The sequence below is a fragment of the Siphateles boraxobius genome, unplaced genomic scaffold (genome assembly GCF_051911475.1).
Source record: "Siphateles boraxobius isolate OS27281-9 unplaced genomic scaffold, OSU_SipBor_1 22, whole genome shotgun sequence".
In the NCBI taxonomy this organism is placed as follows: domain Eukaryota; kingdom Metazoa; phylum Chordata; class Actinopteri; order Cypriniformes; family Leuciscidae; genus Siphateles; species Siphateles boraxobius.
Genome location: NW_027508833.1, coordinates 21,193,654 through 21,208,940, shown reverse-complemented (window position 1 = coordinate 21,208,940; position 15,287 = coordinate 21,193,654). Strand labels below are relative to the sequence as shown.

General features: G+C 41.8%; 1 protein-coding gene across 1 annotated transcript in view; it reads right to left on the bottom strand.

Annotated features, from left to right (window-relative positions):
* Positions 1-15,287, bottom strand: part of lrfn5a (leucine rich repeat and fibronectin type III domain containing 5a) — a 121,048-nt gene that overhangs the window by 65,118 nt on the left and 40,643 nt on the right. The window lies entirely within an intron of this gene.

Below are 15,287 nucleotides of genomic sequence, written 5' to 3'. Positions count from 1 at the left end.
GTCAATGCACTGTGAACTAACATGAACACACATATTTTATTAACTACTATAACAAAGGCTATTGCTCTCTGTTAGTTAATGCATTAACAAATGAGACCTTATTGTAAAGTGTTATCAAAAAATCTATTGCCTAACAAAAAATAAAATACCTAAATAATGCAAACAAGTCATTGGATAACATTGGGCTGCATATAAAGAAACAAAATGGATCAATAAAATGGAATCGCCTCTGCACGGACAATAAGGAAATTATTTTTATCAAACCATATCGTTGATGAAAATAATACGAGAACAATATAATGGTAGTTATTAATTATAACACAATATTTTTGAAAAAAATTAAACATTTTTAATACTACAGTGATAGTAAAAATCTTTAATAGTTTAGTTACTGTTTCAAATGACATTGCTGTGTGAGCTGCACGCGCTGAAGCTGAAGAGAACGAACGTTAAACCAAATCGCTTTGCTAGAAGGTTAATCAACTCAACGGTTGCTGAAGAATGCAAACCCAAAGAATTTACAAATTTATTACAATAGTGAATACAATTATAATTATATGACAGTCCTAATCATAGCTTTTAATGTTTTGCATTGTTGTTCAATCTGCGCGTGCTTAAGCTGAAGAGAACGAGCACCGGGAAACTGAAGAACTTTTCTAGCAGGCTGTTTAAATCCACGAAACGCATCATATGTGAGATTAATCAGATATTTATTTTACATCAACTTTATATTACGACTTATCTGCACAAAATGACGTGAATGCACAATCGAACTTGTGCTGGTCACAATGTTGTAGTAATCCCTGTTCTGGACGCGCTATTCCCACAACAACGCGCTGAAACATGGCAACTAAACCCAGAGAATTCACAATGTTTTATTACAATAGTGTTCTCATTATAATGGCATGTATATGACAGTCCCAATTATAGTTAGGAATGTGCATTGCTGTTTGAGCTGCGCGCACGCTAAATAGGCTATAAAGATGATCACCGGTACAATGAAGCGCTACTGCATCGTTCATTAACTCAACCAAACGGATCCTATATTAGATTAATAATAAAGGATAATATATATATATATATAATAATACAGATATATATACACAAAATAAACATATTACAACTTACAATGGCACAGAATGCTGCGAATGCTCAAGAGAACTTGACTATGCTTGTCATGAAGGCTTAACTCCATAGATGCGCTCTTTCCACAACAACGCGCTCGTCGCGCTGAAACACTGGCGAACAAGAATTCACAATATTCTTTTACAGGCGTTTTTATTATAATGTTATGAAGCCTATGTGACAGATTTGTGCTGCACATGTTGCACTGAACTGTATCTTCCTTTTCGAAGTGAATCCAATCATTCAGAACCATCATGGCGAACAGCGCGCATCTCTCAACTGAAGTAAATAATCTATTATCTATCGGCTTTGATATATCGGCCAAATTTTCTTATCGGATCGATAACGATAACATCAAAAAAGACCATTTATTGGCCGATATCGATATATGGTCGATATATCGTGCATCCCTACTAAAGCGTATTTTTGTCCTGCCAAAGCCTTATTTGACCGGTGAGCGATGTAGATGACTGACTGCTGCGCTTGTTTAACAGAGAACGAATGAGCAGAGAGAGTGAAAGCCCCGGTCGCGCGCGCGCGCACTCTCACCGTCTTCAAACTGTCTTGCTCTCTCTCGCTCCCTCGTGCATATTAATTTATTGAGTTGACAGAATATCTGTGAGAATACACGATGGTAAAAGGTCGGAAGACAAAGGTTTTTTTTTTTTTCTGAACTATCGCTGGTTGTGAATTGTGCTAAAATAGCGTTGCCTTATCTTCTATGAAAAGTGTTCCACACATTCAGATGACATAAACCACACTTTCAATACACAAACAAAAAATCTATCCAGTGATGAAATGGGGTGGTGATGGAGCAATGGATAAGACACATGTCTTTGGTGTGAGAGACCCGGGTTCGAATCTACTGTCCCTGAGCAAGACACTTAACTCCTAGTTGCTCCAGAGGCGTGCGACCTCTGACATATATAGCAATTGTAAGTGTGTGTTGTAATTGTAAGTCTGTGTTGACACAAATCTTGTGCGATATCCTAAACTGCCGGGATAATCACACAACATGTGCCGTGGTCCGTTAATGACGCGTCCGATTCGCGAACTAATGACTCATTTGAACCGATTCACTTTAATGAATGGTTAAAACAACTGATATGTCCAATACTGAACTCAAGAGACATAACAAATCGGAAACACTTATAATAAGGTTCCATTTATTAAACTCTTGTTAAGTATATTAGTTAACATTCTATTAATATTAGTTTTTATGCAGATTTACTCCATGACAAAACCACCCCAGTCATTCTAGAAGGATTCATTCTTTCCAAATAGAGCTGTTCAAGTCATCTGGTGGTTTTTTATATCACAATATATATTGCAGAAAAATAAAATATCGCAATGTAATTTTTTACCAATATCGTGCAGCCCTAATTGTGATTCACAAATAAATGTAAAGAGATTCACAAAAATATATCAAATTCACAAATAAATAGATTAAGATCCACAAATAAATGTAAAGAGTTTCACAAAAAATTATAAAACTCACAAATAAATAAAATGAATAAATAAAAGAATATATTTATAAATGTGTTTTATGCGCAAACACAACTCTGCCTGGCATTTATTTGTGAACCGCTTCCTGTGCATTTGTAAATCCCCTCACGCATTTGTGGATTTTGAAACACTTCTAGCGTCGCCCTGCAGACAAATCCACAAATAAGTGGACTCCACCTAGAGCTGGGTGATTTTTTTCCCTAAAAAAATCAGTGATTTTTTTAAAATAAAAAACGTCCCGGGTTACGTATGTAACCCTAGTTCCCCGAAGGGACGGACGCTGCGTGAAATCGCAGTGGGAACGCCCTCAGCGTGACGCGTCTGAAGCATGAATGAAATCAGTCAATGGAGAGAATGAGCGTACGGCGAGTGACGTCATCGACCAGGAAGCTATAAATATCCCCTGAGTACACAATACGCCAGCTTAAAAGTTACTGAAGCAGCGACCCAAGGGGATGCCGAGAGTATGGTAGGACACGCAGCGTCCGTCCCTTCGGGGAACTAGGGTTACATACGTAACCCGGGACGTTCCCCTTCAGGGACTACCGCTGCGTGAAATCGCAGTGGGAACGCAATACCCACATCCCCATACGACCAAATCCCCGTCGTGTGTCATTAGGAGACACAAACCGACGAGAGAACCTGAGCCCCGGGAGTGGAGCTAAGATCGAGGGAATAAAATCTAACGAAAGTGTGCGGTGAGGGCCAGCCTGCCGCATCACAAACGTCCTGAAGAGAAGCTCCTGAAAGAAGAGCTGTAGAAGCAGCCATACTCCGGGTGGAATGAGCCCTTACAGCCAAAGGTGAAGGCTGATGGGCCGAACCATAAGCAAGTGGGATGGCTTTGACCACCCACTTGCTCATCCTTTTTCTAGATGCAGGACACCCTTTCTTAGGTGACCCAAACAGACGAACAGTTGTTCCGATCTCCTCCACAGGGCAGCTCTGTGGACGTAAGCATCAAAACCCAAACTGGGCACAGCAAATTAATTTTCTCCTGGTCTGACGTCAGAAAAGGCGGAGGACAGAAAACCTGCAGAACTATGGGTCTAACTGAAACAGTTGGAACCTTAGGAACATAACCTGGTCTCGGAAAGAGAAAGGCCTTAACCAACCAGGAGCAAATTCCAGGCACGAGGGAGCCACCGAAAGTGCTTGAATATCTCCAATTCTTTTTAGAGATGAGATAGCGAGAAGAAGGATAGTCTTTAGAGTAAGAAACTTTTCCGAAACTTCCTCGATGGGCTCGAAAGGAGCAAGGGAGAGACCTTCTAAGATGATGGCCAGATCCCAAGCTGGTACCCTCGTGCGAACTGCAGGCCTCAGCCTCAAGGTGACACGAAGGAAGCGAGACATAAGTGGGTGTTTCCCGAGGGAACCTCCACTTGAAGGGGTGTGGTAAGCAGCTAAGGCCGCCACTTACACCTTCAGTGTGGAGTGGGATAACCCTGTGGAGAGACGGTCCTGCAGGAAATCCAGGACTGTACCAACCGGGCAGTTAACTGGGTCCTGCTGGCGCTCTCCACACAAAGAGGTGAAAAGTTTCCACCTCGCGGCATATAACTTCCTCGTGGAGGGAGCTCTGGATCGGAGGATGGTCTCAACGACCTCAGCCGAGAGACCAGAATCTATGAGCTGGGCCCCCTCAGAGGCCAAGCCCACAGCCTCCATAGCTCTAGACGGGGGTGAAGGATCGACCCACTCGCCTGAGAGAGCAGATCTCTCCTGATCGGTATCTCTAGGGGAGAGCCGTTGAGGAGAGACACTCGGTCCGCAAACCATACCCGGGCCGACCAGAACGGGGCTATTAGCAGGAGACTGAGCCCGTCCCGGCGAACCCTCTCCAGAACTCCTGGGAGCAGAGCGATCGGGGGAAAAGCGTACAAGCGTGACCTCGGCCACGGATGTACCATCGCATCCAACCCCAGCGGGGCTGGATAGCTGAGAGAGAACCACAGCGGGCAGTGTGATGTTTCTCGAGAAGCAAATAGGTCTACCTCGGCAAGACCGAAATGTTTCCATAGGAGTTCCACCACCTCGGGGTGAAGACTCCATTCCCCGGGCCTCGGCCCCTGTCTTGACAGGATGTCTGCCCCCTGATTTAAATACCCCGGGAGATAAAAGCTCTCAGAGAAAGAATTTTCCCCTGGGACCATAGAAGGATCTGACGTGCCAGTTTGTAAAGCGGGCGAGAACGCAAACCCCCCTGATGGTTGATATAAGAAACCACCGATGTGTTGTCTGTCTGGACAAGAACATGGTGGCCCCTTAGGTCTGGGAGGAAGTGTTTCAGAGCCTGAAACACCGCCAACATCTCTAGGCAGTTTAAGTGCCACAGACGATGATGGTCCTCCCACAGACCCTGACCCGGGCGACCATCCATGATCGCCCCCCAACCCGTGAAATGAGGCATCTGTCATTAGCATAACGCGACGACAAGGAGCTCCTAACACAGGGCCTTGGGACAGAAACCAAGGATCTTTCCACGATATCAGGGCGTGATGACACTGTCGCAAACTCACGATCATGCAAAGCGGATTTCCCCTCGGGGAGAATCCCTTGGTCCTGAGCCACCACTGTAACAGTCTCATGTGCAAGAGGCCAAGAGGTATCACGTTGGACGCAGCTGCCATGAGACCTAGCAGTCTCTGGAACTGTTTTACAGTGGATGACTGGCCTAGCTTGACCTGATCTACTGCAGCGAGAATCAAAGCAATACGAGCAGGTGACAATCGTGCCTGCATCGTCGTTGAATCCCACACTACACCTAGAAAAGTGGTTCTCTGTAATGGAGAAAGAACACTCTTTTTGGCGTTGAGCCTCAGCCCTAGTCACTTGATATGAGCAAGAACGACATCTCGGTGCCGAACCGCCTGTTGTTCCGATTGAGCTAGAATCAAGCAATCGTCTATATAGTACAGAAAGCGGATGCCCTGTAACCTCAGCGGGGCTATAGCAGCATCCGTACACTTCGTGAATGTTCGGGGTGACAGTGCTAGGCCGAACGGAAGAACCCGATATTGGTACGCTTCGCCCCCGAAAGCGAACCTCAGGAACTTCCTGTGTTGAGGGAGGATAGATACATGGAAGTAAACGTCCTTTAGATCTATCATGACAAACCAGTCCTCGGATCTGATTTGAACATCCCCAGTGACAGACACAGCGCCCTGTAACATACTGGCAGGAAACAGCTGGTCTGAGCACTCCACAACCCTCCTTGGAGGGGGCGAGCGTCCCTCGGGAAATCGCTCGCCGAGTCTCTCTACGCCCTGTATAGGCAGGGTTAGTAGAACAGACCCCTGAGGGCATCGAGAAAGACAGGGCACCGTGTTTTTGTGCGGTGAACTCAAGTTTTTCCCGATGGGGACCACCCTCAGAATCCTGACGTTCAGCCCGTCAGGACTTTTTCGACGCGGCCTTTCTGGCGACAATGACTGTCCTCAGGTCAGTCCTGCCCCGAGAAGGCCGCGCCGGAGAGCGCCCCGCCTCGTCCCTCCAGTTTCTCTGCAGGGGGGCAAGAAGACGTGACACTCCGCTTCTGCTGTGCTCTTTTGGAAGACGAACTCGACGAAAGACTTTGCTCTGGTTGAACATTCTGCGTGACAGACACAGTGCCCTGTAACGGCGCACCGGCAGGGAACGACTGGTCTGAACACACTAGAACCCTCCTTAGAGGTGGCGAGCGTCCCTCGGGAAAGCACTCGCCAGACCCTTCTACGCCCTGTTTCGGCAGGGTTAGTAGGACGGGCCCCTGAGGGCGCCGGGAGAGACAGGGCACCCTTAAGGGAGGTGAACGCAAGTCTCTCTCGGCGGGGACCCCCCTCAGATTTCCTTTGAGCAGGTCGGCCTGAAAAGCCTGCATAAAAGTCATCGTATGCAAACATGCAGCCGCCTGCCGAGCCACCGAGTAAGCCTTCCCACCCAGCACAGAGGTATATATATTTATTTATTTATTTATTTTTTGGTGGAAGAGCCGGTGCTTTAAGTAAAGACGATGAAGCAGGAGAGAGATAGCTCGCGAGCGTCTCCTCCGCCTACAGTATCGTCACATAACCAGCAGATTTAGCACCAACAATGTTACCATAAGCATTGGACTGATTTGTGTAAATTCTGCTTGAAACCGGTCTAACCCAGGTCTTTGAAACCTCAGCATGAAGATCTGGGAAGAACGGTAAGCACCGGCTAGAAGGTTGAGGTCGTGCAGACAGAAATCTATCATCTAGATTGCTTTTAGTTCTAGAAACCTGTCTATCAGCTGGCCACTCGATACTGTTATTTTTTTTTATTTTTTTTAGCTTTTCAACAGCCCGAGATAATACATCCATCAAACCTTCTTCATTTGCAGTATAATGTGATAAACTAGTTTTCTCTGATGCAAAACTTTCGACATCCAGCTCCTCAGAACTGGAAAATCTCAATTCAACATTGAGCCGGCTTCCAGAGCCGGGTGAGAGGCACTAGATCTCGTCGGAGATAGCTGAGATAGGGCGGAGCCCGTCTCAACGTCGCCAGCGAGATCCATCTGCGAGCCCCAAGACAAGCGCCGCCGCTCTGCCTCAACAGAAGCGGGACCCGAGCCTCGGGGAGCTCGCAGCAAATCACTCTCCTCGAAGAGCGATCGCCGCGAGCGCAGAGTTCTCAAGGGAAAACGCTCGCAATGCTGACAATCGACTCCCTCGAGAGCCGACTGGGCATTGCTGCACTCCCAAACAAGCCACACTTAGCTCGTGTGAATCCCCACCCGTGATGTACCGAGTACAGGGGGGAACACACTTCTTATACTGCTCGCTCATATTGGTTTTTTTATATAAAATATATATAGTGAAAACTCCTGACAAAACAGACAAACACAATCGTCAGATACAGACACATACAGAGCTGCTGAAGTAACTAAAGCTGGCGTATTGTGTACTCAGGGGATATTTATAGCTTCCTGGTCGATGACGTCACTCGCCGTACGCTCATTCTCTCCATTGACTGATTTCATTCATGCTTCAGACGCGTCACGCTGAGGGCGTTCCCACTGCGATTTCACGCAGCGGTAGTCCCTGAAGGGGAACTCGATTTACGATTCGATTCGATTTTTCCCCCAGAGAGGGCTGCGCCGCAGGGAGCGTGCTACGGAAACCCTGAAGGAAGATTTGGCAAATGCAAAATGTATGTACGCTATACTGAAGAGTGGGAGAAAAAAATCGAAAAAAAATATTTTTTTGAAAATATGATTCGATTTGACCTACCAACTTGATTTTTAAATCAAATCGATTTTTTTCCCAGCCCTAACTCCACCCACCGTTTACTCAAGCCAATCATACAACGGCCACACTGAGCTGACCAATCGTAGCAAGTTCTCACTACAACCAATCACGTTAGGCTTTAAAATCAGAGTGGTCATGACCTGAAATAACTTTGCTCATTCATCTGCTTTGGCTCAGATAGGAAGTGTAAGGCTAAGGCCGATAATATTGCTTCAGTAAAATATGTTTAAAATTTGAATTTCATTAGAGTTAGACCATTAGACTGAGTATCAAGCCAAGACACATTTTTATGAGCCTTTTAAAATGCCAGAGAAACAGCGCTTACGTTATGGGAACAACACTTTATGGAAGTGTCACGTTATTCATGATAAAACAGAAAAGCATCAATACTTTGCTGACTAATGATTAACTGGATTCAACCTCATGATAAATACGCGAGTTTGTGTAATATTGGGGAAATTACTGTCACAACAGCTTTTCCCACTTCTTCTGTCAAGTTTTAAATAGCAGGTCCGTGGATCTAATGATTAAATATATATCATGCATTTAAGCCCCAGCAGACAAGCGATTTGAATTTGTCCGTTAAAACACTTGATCACACAAATAATATTTCATATGAACCAGACTTAATAATATTGTATTGTAAAAGTTACTTACAGCATCCAAAATAAATTTAAATATATATTTTTTCTGCACTGAATTATCCACTCAAAACCCCAGTAGCCTACACGCTGTTACATCTTCAATGGTGGTCATTTGGGCTGATATTTTGTATTCTACATAATATTTATGTCTTATAGCTAGCTATTTGTCACAACGATTGTGCTTCAAAAGACAAAATCATCCGTTTTGTAATTTATTACATAGTGTCTACCCCTGCGAGGCTTTCTACGTTGGTCAAAGCAAATATGCAAATGATGTGTCCTCCGTAGTTGCGTGTAGTAGCCGCTACTGTAGAAGAAGAACGGGCATCCGTTTACTATCAATGAATCATTGTGTCGCGCTGCGCCGCGTCCAGTAGACACTACCACGAATTAGGAATTTTCATGTAGCCAGCACAGTCAATAAAGTCAATTATATGTCATATATCTTAAGGTAAGAAAACAGACGTCATGGGGAAAATGTGTAAACATTCCAAACATGTTAGTTTTACATGATTTGAAACTGCTACGGCAGCATGGAAGATAATCTGCTATTTGCTTTCGACGCGCCGCTTGAGTCCGGTGGAAAGGGTGTTATGATGCTCGGGATCTGTGATGATCATAATTTGTGTGTAAAAACAGTTAATAATAAATATAAAGAAGCCTTAAACTCCAACAATCTTTTGGAAACTGGGTGTTTTAACCACACAAACAGCTAATTTGAATGAAGCTCCCATTACAGCAAACTTAATCAGATCCAGTTCTCACCCCGAGTGTAAAGCCTAACGTGATTGGTTTTAGCGAGAACGTGCTAGGATTGGTCAGCTCAATGTGGCTGTTATCTGATTGGCTTAGGTAAACCGTGGGTGGAGTCCACTTAAATGCGTGAGGGGATTTACAAATGCACAGGAACCGATTCACAAATGCGTACGGGTATTTACAAATGCACAGGAATTGTGTTTCTGGCATGAAACACATTGACAAATATAGATTTTTATTTGCGAATCTCATTTTATTTATTTGTGAAATTTTATATATTTTTGTGAAACTCTTTACATTTATTTGTGGATCATAATCTATTTATTTGGAATAATGGAACAATTCTCACCCCATATTTTAGTGACTCCTGATACCGATCTGTGGCCGATCGATCGCAGCATCCCTGATCATTATTAATGTTAATGCGTCAACTAATATTAACTAATGGGACATTATTGTAAAGTTTTACTGTTGTTCATTTTTACTTTGGCTTTTTTTCCATTTATTAAAAAGAGAAAGTTCTCCACTTGTTTTGTCAGTCACTCGTTCAAAGTTGAGATTACCTTCACAATACTTTTTGACCTTTTAGCTTGACAATGTAAACCACCATTCACTTTCCTTGAACACTATAGATCATAAAATACTCTTGGATCGACTACAAAACTACACTGGTGTTCAGGGACAGGCATTAAGCTGGTTTAGATCGTACTTATCAGACCGTTACCATTTTGTCTGTTTAAATGGGGAAAAATCAAAGATAACGTCAGTAGACTATGGAGTGCCGCAAGGATCGGTGTTAGGCCCTCTGCTATTCTCAATATACATGCTGCCACTTGGTAGTATTATAAGAAAACATGGAATTAATTTCCACTGTTATGCTGATGACACTCAATTATATATCTCATCAAGACCAGATGAAAACACTAACTTATCTAAATTGACAGAGTGTCTAAATTATATAAAATGCTGGATGACGTGTAATTTCCTGCTATTAAATTCAGATAAAACGGAGGTACTACTTATTGGTCCAAAAAACTACCCACAAAATCCCTTACAATACAACTTTAATTTAGAAGGATGTCCTGTTACTTTATCCACTACAGTAAAAGACCTGGGTGTTATACTAGACCGCAACTTGACTTTCGAAAATCATATTTCATATATTACAAGAACAGCCTTTTTCCACCCTAGAAACATTGCTAAGCTACGTAACATGCTATCTGTTTCTGATGCAGAAAAGTTAGTTCATGCATTCATGACCTCGAGACTAGATTACTGTAATGCTTATTAGCTGGTTGTCCTGCATCCTCAATAAACAAGCTACAGTTAGTGCAAAATGCAGCCGCTAGAGTTCTTACTAGATCAAGAAAATATGATCATATAACACCTATTTTATCATCTCTACACTGGTTACCTATTAAGTTACGTATCAATTACAAAGTATTCCTACTGACCTATAACGCCCTAAATGGTTTAGCTCCTGTGTATTTAACAGACCTTCTATCGCCATACAATCGATTTTATTATCTCTTTAAGATCACTAAATTCGAGGCTTCTGGTCATTCCTAGGATATCTAAGTCCACTAAAGGAGGGAGAGCGTTCTCGCATTTAGCTCCTAAACTCTGGAATAGCCTTCCTGATATTGTTCGAGACTCAGACTCGCTGTCCCAGTTTAAAACTAGATTAAAGACGCATCTCTTTAACCAAGCATTCACTTAATGCTTAACCTTTAATACTACTGCTGAATCAGTTCGAATGCATTAACATTATGAACATCAGCTATGCTAATTATTTCCCATCTGCCTTTCTGCTGTTATCTCGGGACGCTAGTCCCGAGGTAATTAGCGTTCGTCAGCTACAGTTCGTATCCAGCCTCTCACGGAGACTTCAGATGCCCCAACGCCTGTGAAGAGACGACTCGACGCCTGTTGAGAGACGACTCAAAGCCGGCGATATGTTGTGCCATAAATTAATACATGATTAACTAACTGTATTTTTCTATGTACATTTCCGAAATGCACTTTCTGTAAAGCTGCTTTGAGACAATGTGTATTGTGAAAAGCGCTATACAAATAAATTTGAATTGAATTGAATTGAATTGAAATAGAAGCTTGGTAATTCTGCCTAAGATCTCTTTTGCTTTGTTCTCAAATCAGATCTTTTTCAGACAGACTGTCCGCACTAGAGCCCATTACAGGCAGTATCGGCCAATATTAGGCATTTTCATAAATATCGGTATCGGCATTTATAATGGCCGATAAATTAATATAAAAATAAATGCGGCGTGCGGTGATTCGTGTAAGGGTGGCGCTGCCAATAAAGCACCTAAAAGCTGTCACAATGAACTGGCAAACGCAATGATATGAATACATCAAATATAGCAAGGAGACATTTTAATTGTTTATTAATAACAAGTGCTTTCATTCATTGTGGGCTGCAAAGATGAAGTTGAGGATGCGGACTCGCAATATTTCAACGCGCCAGAGAGACATAAGCTGAGAGCAGTTTGTCTTTCGTTTTGATTTGTTCTGTTTAAAAGTAGACATTTCAATAGATATATTTCTCAGGTCTATACGCTGAGTTTCGGTTCATTTATGAGACGAGTTTCAGTTCACTTGCCGGCGCCTCCGTTTCGAGATTATCTATTGTCTGTTATATTTACTTCTTATTTATTAAATCCAGGCATTTGGTTGATGAAACATTGATTAAAATTAAGATATAATTAATACAAAACGAAATTGACTTTGATGAAAGGCTTTGTGCTTTCTGTTCGAGGTCTATGTGAAAGTTTTAAAGCACTTAGTGCCGCTTTCGGAGCTTGTCACGTCCGTTTTTTCCTCATAAATGCCAACACATAAAATAAAATGAATATTATATGTTCTGTTGAGAACCAACCCTTATTCATCCAGTGGGTAGTAGACTATTACTTTTGATTTGTGCAGTGTAATTCACTGAATTGATTTCTCTGCTGCCAGCCTCTGTCACGTATTGTGTGAGCTTGTGACTATTGCAAGCGCGCAGCTGAGAAGTCCTGATTATATTGTCTGCTATATTTACTTCTTATTTATTAACTCCAGGCAATTTATTGATTAAACATTGATTAAAATGCGTGGCGCGAGCGACAAATCTCCGACAGTAAACGGATGGCCCATTCTGCTCTGTAACGGGTGCTTTTCCGCGTCTCGGGTATAACGGCTGTTGCGACGCGAGCAATAACGTCCGCGTCCGGTGTGTAGACACAGTGTTAAAGCTCATTCTGCCTATAACACTGTTACAACATCAAGCAATATTCCAATAATTTATATAATTATAACACATTATATAGGGCCATTTTGCATTAAGAGTAACCTAGTTTCACGTTTAGTAGGTACATTTTGCTTACTACTTATTTAAAATAGTATATAAGTCTGTATATTATGTAATTAAAAACGTTTTCATTATGATATTATAAATTTTACTTCAGTAAAAAGCAAAAAGTTATTCCTCCACTTTTGGAGATTAGAGGAATTAAGACTAAAAATAGAAGATAATGTCAGTGACACTTTTGATATATTTATTGATACAAGTTGTTTTATATAACGTGACTAAATTAAAAGACAAAGTCGTTAGTGAAGATTATGCAACAGTATTTAGAATATAATATAATATAACATGCAATGCAAACTAGTTTGGTTACAGCTCAAATGTATCATTCTCATTCTATCATTCACCCTGCCTCCATTACATGTCTTTGTCACACAAGTGTTTGATCACCACATTTGAGTGATTATTGCAAAACGTTTATATATTTATTTGGTTTAAATACTGTGTATTCTATATACAGTACCCATCAAAAGTTTGTACACACCAATAGGAAAGTGTGTCCAAACTTTTGACTGGTACTGTATACTATAATACACATAAATAATATTGCTACTGTACACATAAATAATATCGGCCGATATATCGGTATCAGGCTTTTTTTTAATCGGCATCGGCCCCCAAAAATCCATATCGGTCGGGCTGTAGTCCGCACTATTAATTGCAAGTGATCAAATAAGATTTGTGTGTCTAGACATAACCAACCTATCTGCATGGGTTGCTTTGGTAACGATGTAGACATACCCATGTATGTGACAAGGCTTTCAAAACAGATGCAGGAAAAATAAAGGTGCATAATTTTGCTCTCTTAATACGTGCCTTGAAATCTCCTCTGTCGCACAGGAAAAACTAAGACTGGTATATATTGGCATGTTCCATGCTGTAGTCACGGCCGAAATCTTTGGACACACTGTTTGAATAATACCGTATGATTATTCTGTCATTTTCGTCACCTGTTTTGACATGACGTAAAAGACAATTTGAAATCTGATTTGAGCAGCCAGAGTGTCCAGACTGAGACTAATCTGTAAAAATGTGATTGGAATCGCATTTCAAACCACCTCCAAAAGTGGTTTGAATTAGAATTGAAAAAATCAGATCCCATGTGTTTTTTTGCTGTCCAGACGTTCAAAAACCCATCTGGATATGCAAAATATTGGAATTTTGGTGGTAGACTGAATATAACAGGGCTATTCAATTACCTTCATTCGAGGGCCGGATTTTTAAATCGAAAAGTTGAGGTGGGCCGATGGGTTTAGCTTATTTATTGAAACATAACAGTATCAATAAGTAAGCTAAAGTAAACATTAAAGTATTGTAGGCTATTTACTTGGAAATGTGGTAGCCAACAGTATGCAGATTTATCAGACCATAATAAATAACCTATTTACAGCTATGTACAAATATATGAATTATACAAGATCATATATTCTATTGGTTAGAATTATTTTATTAATAATTATTATAGGCTTAAATTAAAATATTCTGACACTGAGACTTCGTAACCATAGGTAAAACCATGCATGGCTACTCACTCACTACCACTGTATAAAAAATGCCTAAACAGGTAAAAACTATACACACAATTAATTATATATTTCTCTAGCTCCCTAATAAATCTAATGCAATCTAAATGACTATAACATAGTATTCAATATAAATATTCCGCATTTCTCCCCAAACCATGGTAAATTACTACAGTACTCTTGGTATTCATGGTAAATGTTTGTAAGGGTGGTGATTAGGGATTTAGTCTTCTAACTTCGTTCATGGCACAATGTTTCTGCTATTTACCTCATCAGTCGTGTTGGGAATGTTGAGACTGTTTCATCCGATTTAAAACTAGTTAAAATCATTGAGTGATTTGTGGTTTGTAACAGAGAGATGTGTCAGATTGAAACGCTTCTCACTGGATGTCGCAGCAATGTTTAATAATAGTGTCCGGGACCGGGAGTAAACGCAACTCCTTTGAGCTTGCGTTCCGTTATCCACTGGGCCGTGCTGCGTAGTTCAAAGTAAACTAGTGAAACATCTGAAAACAGCGCTATTTGTTCTTACTGACCGAGAAACAGCTTCAGATGATTCAGTGACAGAACCGTCCGAACGAATCCGAATCGTTTCAGACCGTTATGCAAGCGTGTTTGGCCAATTCATGGAAAGGAAATAATGGAACCAAATGATTAAACCAGGAATGATTGATATCGCTGGTTCAGTCGACAGAAATACGGGACACACACACATAATAACTGCTGAAATATTCTGACTGAAAAAAGTGTTTCTCAGGTCAATCGGAACGCTCATGGTACACACACAGTGCGTATAGCTACAGCTGCAGGCGCCACTGCGGTCTCGCGCATATCTAACCAAATTTAGCCGAACCGCCAGGAAAAGAAGAGGAGGGAGGTTGGGGTGGCCTCGGGCCATATGGAGATGATTGGCGGGCCGGACCTGGCCCGCGGGCCGCCAATTGAATAGCCCGGGAATATAGCCTTAGTGTTTCTATCATGAAGTAATGAAAATAAAATGGAGTGGGAAAGACAACATGGTGAGTAAATAATGACAAAATGCTAATTTTTGGTGATCTATTGCTGGTGAGATCTAGTAAATGTTTAGCTCAGTTCTCCCTAAAAAGAGAGCATT